A 6,401-nucleotide genomic window follows, 5' to 3' on the forward strand; every position below is an offset into this window, starting at 1 on the left:
TGCCATCCGCTTTGCCAGAGGTTATTTGGTTTCCCTGAGGGGACCTAAGGGTACATCTTTCGCTATGTTACAATGCTATGATTGCAGCCATTCAACCAAATTTCTCTGAATGGCACTCATGGCCATTGATCAGGGATCTTTAATCGATGGATAATAAAGGCACAAAGGCATGTGCTGTGATGCTCACACCTCTGATGAAGTCTCACAAGTATCAGCTTTCTTTTTATTGCTATAAATATGGATATGTACTGATAAGCAGTGTTGGTCAAGTTACTTGAAAAAAGTAATCAGTAACTAATTACCGATTACTTCCCCAGAAAAGTAATCCCGTTACTTTACTGATTACTTATTGTCAAAAGTAATTAATTACTTAGTTAGTTTTTAAAAACACGATTTACAACCTGAATAGGTGATAGAGCGATAGATCTTTCAGCCCAATTCTACTTTTTCTGCATAATCCATCATACAAAATGTAATCAGATGGAAAAGTCTCTTTTTAAAACTTGTTTTATTAGTTTTAATCTTTTAACTTTATGCATCAAGCAAAAATGTAATTATATGCAACATCCTCTGACTGGAAGAAATTAGTTTAACATTTAAACCTATTTTCTGCACATTCCAGCTCATAAAATAAAATATTTTTGTGTTTACACTCAGTCTTTCAAATAGATGCAAGTAAAACACAGCAGAAAATAAATAAAGTCAAAGACTCAGCGGTCCTGTTGCTCTATTTTCACCTGTAAAGCAGGAGTGGGGTAGGCGGAGGTTTACCCTGGTGCAGGTGTGCCGCGGACAGTTGAAGAATCCGCGAGTTTCTCTGTGAGTTTCCCATTACGTCGTAGCTACTCGGTGCTTGCTTGGAAGTTTAGGGGTTTTTTTCACTGTAAAAAGAAGTTTTCTTCCCACGCACGATGGACGCTAATGTTTTTGTCACTTTTTATGGAATCAAACTCAAAGTAAGGTCACGCTTTAAACGCTGCACGCTCACACTCTCTCCCGCACTCGATATATGATCCAGTGTTGATCTGCACTCAGCTGTTGTCACGATGGTCGCTCTCGCTTACGTCACTGTCGTGAGACATTCTCGCTAAAAAAAATCACGGTTTTAGTAACGCAGTAACTCAGCGTTCCTACGGGAAAGTAACGGTAATCTAATTACCGTTTTTGCAATAGGAATCCCTTACTTTACAGATTACAGTACTGCCCATCTCTGCTGATAAGTGATCAGAATTATAATATTTCAGACTGCCTGAGGCAAAATTTTCCCCGATTCAAATCAAATTGAATAAATTAAAAAAAAAATCAAAAAAAAAAAATCAGAGACCCAGCCCTAGTAGAACTTTTAGAACTTAGATCTTAGAACTGTTGGAACTGTAGTAGTGCTACTGCCCTCTCCACAATAGTTGGAATAATAAAAAAAAAGGCCACTCCACAGACAGGACCACGAATAAGCTACTATACTGCTTAAATCTAGAAAATGGATAGGAGGACAAACATACGGCCTACCTTTTACTGCCGTGCAGCCTGGTTATCTTGAAGAAAGTACATCAGTGCTCAATACGGCACTCGCAGAAGGAAAATGAGCAATGATTGGGGAAAAAAGCCTATATTAATCAATCAATCAATCAATCAATCAATCAATCAATCAAGGCTTTACTCGCCTCTGTCAGTGCGCCCCAGGGTGGCTGTGGCTACAATGTAGCTTGCCATCACCAGTGTGTGAATGTGTGTGTGAATGGGTGGATGACTGGATGTGTAAAGCGCTTTGGGGTCTTTAGGGACTAGTAAAGTTGTTGACTCCAGTTAATTCTACAAGACATGCTGTGTAAGTAAACAAACAACAACAGTTTGTTCTGCATTTCTTGAAAGATCACATCCCCCAAACTTAGTTTAGAGGGTGGCGGCGGCGCTGCATCTCCGGCGGCCTGTCCCGGGTCCAGTGGCGGTGGCGACGCTGCTCCTCCAGCGGCCTGCGGCGTAGCCCCGACGAGCGACCGCGAGGTGTGGCACCTACGATGTGCTGGTCGCGGACGTGCTGTTCATGCTGGCCGGGCGGGTTGCGGACGTGCTGGCCCCTCCGGCTCTCCGAGGTCTTGCGCGGGCTCCTCCTGCTCGCTAAGCTCCTCCGGTGGCAGCGCAGGCTCCACAGGCTTGCTGAGCTCCTCTGGCTCGTTGAGCTCCGGCACAGGCTCCTCCGGGTCGCCGAGCTCCTCTGCTGGCGATGCCGGTCCCTCCTCCAGAGGCGGTAGCGGCTCCGGCTCACTGAGCTCCTCCTGCATTAACGGCTGGTTAAAAGCAGTGTCAGCGAGGTTATCATCCACTGCAGACACAGACAAAGATGGTGAGGAAAACGAAAAATTGTCCTTATTACTCACCCCAGCCGGCTCTTGAGATGTCCGGGAATCCGGCTGTGGTGAGGAGCACCGGCGGCGCAAACGTCGTTTCTGCGTAGACGTCAGGGCCGGCGTGTCAGGCTGTGAATCCACCGGCTGTCCGGGCCAGCGGCAGCCTGAGTAGGAGAGTGGAGGTGGAGGGTACAAAGCAGAAAGTCCAGGACAACTGGGTTGAGGGAGTCCACCAGCTAGGGAAATTTAAAAAGCGTCTCCTGCAGCCGCCTCTCCACGGCGCGACGCAACCCTTACTGACTCACATAGTCGGTAAACTTTGTCTAGCACCTCCCTCCTGAGTCTCTCTTCAGAGTCCGCTGGGTCCATACCCGGCGGGATCATTCTGTCACAGTTTGGCAGGGCAAACTGTGGGGATGTAAGGGAAAAGAGGACCCAGGCGCAGAGCTCTGAATAAAGACAGATTTATTTAAAGTGAAGTTAACAATAAATGCACCATTCATCCCCGTTGCTCCCCAAGACTCCCGTGAGTGTCTCCCACTCAGACGTCCGTGTTCGTGCTCCCCGCTGTAGTGTTTCTGCACACCCTGTGCGTGCTGCCCTTCCTCTCCGCGTTCCTCCTGTAGCAAAACAATAGAGGCAGCCGTTGAACACTGACCCCCGCGCGCACACACACGATCTGCACTTCCTAAACACACACACTGGCTCTGTCCCAATTCAGGGTCTGCACGCTTGAAGTACGCATTTCAAGTGCGGTTACGTCACCGCCACGCGACGACGGCTGTCCCAATTCGAAGTGTACTTCAAATGCATGCTCCAAATGCACCGTCAATTTCCCCAAATATCAAGCGTGGTCCGGTGCACGCTTCGTGGTCCCATATATCCCGCAATTCATAGCGCGGCAGTGGGTGTGGATAATTTGCCGCAAAATACGGCAGAAGGGAGCAGCCGAAGAGACTTTTTTTTTTCTCCAAACTTTATTGAACTTATAAAGCGAACAGTCAGTCATTCCAGTTCAGTTTGTACAGTAGACATACAAGGCGAATAAGAGTAACAATATGCAGCACAATGAAAGGATAAAAAAAATAAAGGATAGAAATGAAAAAAAGAAAAAAAGGGGGGAATGTGACAGACTTCATAACAACTTTGTACTTGAAAGTTGTGACAGCTCATTCCTTAAACATTTCTGAATGAATTTCAATCAACGATAAACTCTTTTATTGGAAGTTAATTTAAGAGAGTTTAAGTAATATTCAATTTCAATCAAAAACAAATTAAATGATGGGGTTGAGTTTTGAAATTTACATTTATGTACGTGGAATTTCCCCAATAAGATGGAGCGGCCGAAGAGTGAACTGTCAAAAGTACTGAATATGACGTCACTTATTTATGTGCGAATGTTTAATAATTAAAGTCAGTCATATATCCACAAACACAACAAGCTGAAAGTCAGTGATATATGTACATATATATATATATGAAACCTGGATCCCCCGCAGCCGGTTACCAAGATTACGTGAAGTACCTTCAGAAGGTCTGCTAGATGATGTTAATGCAGCACTACGGACAATACCTACAACCACGATTACCGACACTAACAAGCTGATCTACAATACAGCAGCAGTGATCAGTGAGATGCTTGGCTACAAGTTGAACAGCCACAAGGGGCAGTACACTCCATGGAGAAGGAGGCTAGAGGGCAAGATCAAAGTAGCACGGAGGGAGGTTAGCCAACTAATGGAGTTGCAGAAAGAGGCGGCAAAGAAGGTGCATAAGAAATACAGCAAGCTGTCCATACCTGAGGCCTTGGAAACTGCCAAGCAAAGACTCACAGCCTTGGCCAGCCGCTTGAAGAGGTACACCAGAGAGATAGAAGGCAGGAGAATAAACCAGCTGTTCTCCACAGAACCAGCAAAGGTGTACTCTCAGTGGCAAGGGAACAATAATAATAAGAGAACAGCACCACCAAGGCTGGAGACGGAGCAATACTGGAAGAGCATATGGGAGAAGGACGCAACCCATAACGGCAATGCTCAGTGGCTAGAGGATCTGAGGGCAGACCACAGCGACCTCCCTGAACAGGGTCCAGTAACCATCACAGTGGCAGATATCCAAGAAAGGGTCTCCAGTATGAAGAGTTGGACAGCACCAGGGCCCGACATGGTTCACGCCTACTGGCTAAAGAAGCTGACTGCACTCCACGAGCGAGGCGGGAGACTGAACTAGAGGCGGTGAAGTGGCGGGAGACTGAACTAGAGGCGGTGAAGTGGCGGGAGACTGAACTAGAGGCGCTGAGGTGGCGGGAGACTGCGCTGGGGAGTCTGTGTTGTTATGTAGATGTTCATGTAATGATAAGGTTTTCCAGCAGGGGGCAGTGTATTTAAGAAAGCTCATGAACGCCTCCAGGGGAGCACATAAAAGAAGACTGGTCTGTGGTGTGACATGGTGTTAATAAAATGTTTGGAGCAGTAGCTTGCAAAGATCAAATGGATGCTGTGTTATTTTTAACAATCGCTACGAAGACAACACAGGGATCATTTAAGTATTCTGATTCTGAAAAACAGAAGCATGTTTGTTATTATGAGACACCAGCTCTTCTTTTAACAGTCTTTTAAATAAGGAGGCCAACTGGTGTTTGCAAGGAATGTTCTTTGCTTTATATTTGATTTTAGCTGATCAATTCTGTGCCTCCTTTGCCACATTGTTCCATTTTATCATGTGCTAAATGTTTCAGTGGACAAAAGTGAGGACAGCAGCAAGGCCACTGGATCACACATAGAATGTTGTTTGCCATTATTTACTGAAATAGGTGGGTTAATGTGTAGATGGGAACACATGCTGCTCCAAAACCTGGAGTAAGAAGAGCCTACTATTTAGCCCAAAACATTAAATAAATAAATAAATAGATCAAGGGCGTAGATTTGGCATGGACGGAAGGGACATGTTCCCACCAATATTCAGCGATTATTGAATTGTCCCCACCAATAATTTGATCTATTCGAGTAAAGAAAATCAAACCCGATAGAAAGAAAAAATGTCTCATTCACCCAGCGGTGCAGAAAGAGTTAAATTACGTTCTCTACTGGAATCCTACCTCATGTGACAAATATGGCCAATGTGATTGGCTGTGCCTTTCAGGGAGCTCTGTTTAGTTTTAGCAGCGGCAAGCCTGCGCTGCGAGGAGGAGAGGAGGATGGCAGCAAAAAGGAAGAACTTGGATATAAGTATTTTTCAAAGAAACCTGTAAGTCACTTAAACCCAAATTAACTCATAAAATGTGTCCGTCATAATAACGTTACAGGCTATGCTAGGCTTTGGCCCACATCAGTCTAAAACTGTATGTAACCATGAATAACGTGTTTTGGAAACTAACTGCACAACAGGCAGCACTATTAGTTCTCTCAGTCTCAGAGCAGCATTTCTAATTTTGATTGAAACTGTCAGAGAAAACGGCAGCCTCGAGCAGCCCGGATATTAGTTTATAGAGGCTGATAAAATTATATATCTAACATTAAAATGTTGATGACACAATAATTTCATCCTAATGGTACTGACATATTCATAGGGTTAATTTTTGAGACAAAATGTCATGAGGTAGGCATGATTTTGCAAATATCCACCTTGTAGTGCAGGTTGCACAAATTGTTTTAAAAATGCACTCAGCCTACAAACATTACTGATGAGTCAAGATCTGCACAAAGTGACAGAAACACTGAAGCAGCTCCACATTTTATTCTTATTGTCATGTATGTCCTATTTGTCAGGTGACAGAAGAACCAACACAAAGCTCAGAGAGCAATGGTGACACAAGATCACAGTTGAAACTGGATGATGACTTGTTGGTTCATGACTGTATTTGAAGCACATGTGTGACTGCATGTATGTGGAATGTCTCACTGTTATTTATCAGGTGACAGAGGCAGCTCTGCCATGTTGTAGCTCAGAGGTGAAGAGGCGAGGTCACAGGTGACTGACTGATGATTTGGTGCTATAGATTAACTAGTATTTATTATCATGACAGTTGTCAGGCTGCTGATGTAAATTGTTTCATTAGTG

Source organism: Astatotilapia calliptera, chromosome 20, assembly GCF_964374335.1.
Source record: "Astatotilapia calliptera chromosome 20, fAstCal68.1, whole genome shotgun sequence".
In the NCBI taxonomy this organism is placed as follows: Eukaryota; Metazoa; Chordata; class Actinopteri; order Cichliformes; family Cichlidae; genus Astatotilapia; species Astatotilapia calliptera.